Genomic DNA, 1,405 nt, shown 5'->3' on the forward strand with positions numbered 1-1,405 from the left:
CATCCCTCTGCTGTTGACTACTATTTGTAATGGTCTCATTTTGAGTCTGAATTGAAAAATTGCTGTCTATCAGCTTTTCCTTAAAACTTTCTAACATCTCTGTGTCTTGTTAAATATATATTTCCCTTCAAAAGAGTAAGTTAAACTGAGCAGCTGCTGTTCAGACAGTTTGCTGCGCCTGTAAGTGGTAGGCTCTTCAGCCACCTAGCCATTTAAAAACAGCAAAAAACACAGAAGATGCATATTCTGTAGGCATAATGCTTTTCTTCAGTGATTAAAGCTCTATGAATAGACATGTTAATCCTATGAAGTACTGTATTTCCACACAATTAAAATGTATTAGTGGAGAAAATATAAAAGGGATAGTGAAGTGCATTTATTCCTGTAGTAAATTAAGTCCTGATTAGCTGATTATCAAAACATTATCTGGTTTACATTTCTATAGACTTCTGGCCGTATGAACAGGAAATGAATTTTGGAAGTAGGTTCAGTTAGGTTTAAAGTTCAACAAATGAGAAACCTCATTTCTGCTCATACTCTGCTCTCCATACAGGAGAACATGGAGCATTTGTTGATTTATCCAATGGATAAAATGTTAACACTTTAAAACCAGGAAACCAAATGTATTGTCAAATAAGCCACTTGCATGTTTGTTTGGGTATTTATCATTATTATATAATCAACTCTCTAAAGTGATTGCTGTGGAAAGTGGTAAGATTTACTCTAATTTTATATTTATTTACTTAAACATTTGGCAAGCAAATGGCTGGATGTGGTCATAGAGCAGAAGCCTGCTCCCAGCACTCTACTTTCCCACTTCATTGAATTCGCCCTCTGTGGGCGTGTGCAGTCTGTCCTGGCAAGGGGCGGTAGGTCTGAACATTCTGGGCTGCTCTCCTAACACCGGGGGAAACAACTGCTCTATCAGAGGTCGTATCGTAAAGTGGGTTTAGTCTAGCTGAGACATAATCTTACTGCCTTCCTAAGCTTAAAAAGTGCATCCTGTCCTGTCATGGTGACGACAACTCACCCTAGTAAGGTTTTAAGGTGAACAAAAACTTGCATTATGCCCTTTGACACAGCCCCATGCACGGGGTGGGGGTGGGGGGATTCCCTTTCCCATCGAATGTAGCTTATTTATTTATTTACTTGAGATGAATCCTTGTTGCCTCAAGAGTTTTCCCCCCTCAGAGATAATAGCAGTGGCTCTCGATGGATCCATTTTGTTGCCGTGGTGATGTGCCCACTCCTTTTGTTGGCTCGTCTCTACTTCAGTAAGCCCCTTCCTGTCATCAGCCCGGTGAAAATGTCTGCAAGTTCTTCAGAGCTAATAAACAGCATACATCATTCCTTTCATCTGATCACTATAGCGGGGCCTTGTGAGTGAGTGTGGAGCATGAATCGT

This window comes from Balaenoptera borealis (genome assembly GCF_965194805.1).
Source record: "Balaenoptera borealis genome assembly, contig: HAP1_SCAFFOLD_347, whole genome shotgun sequence".
Taxonomy (NCBI): Eukaryota; Metazoa; Chordata; class Mammalia; order Artiodactyla; family Balaenopteridae; genus Balaenoptera; species Balaenoptera borealis.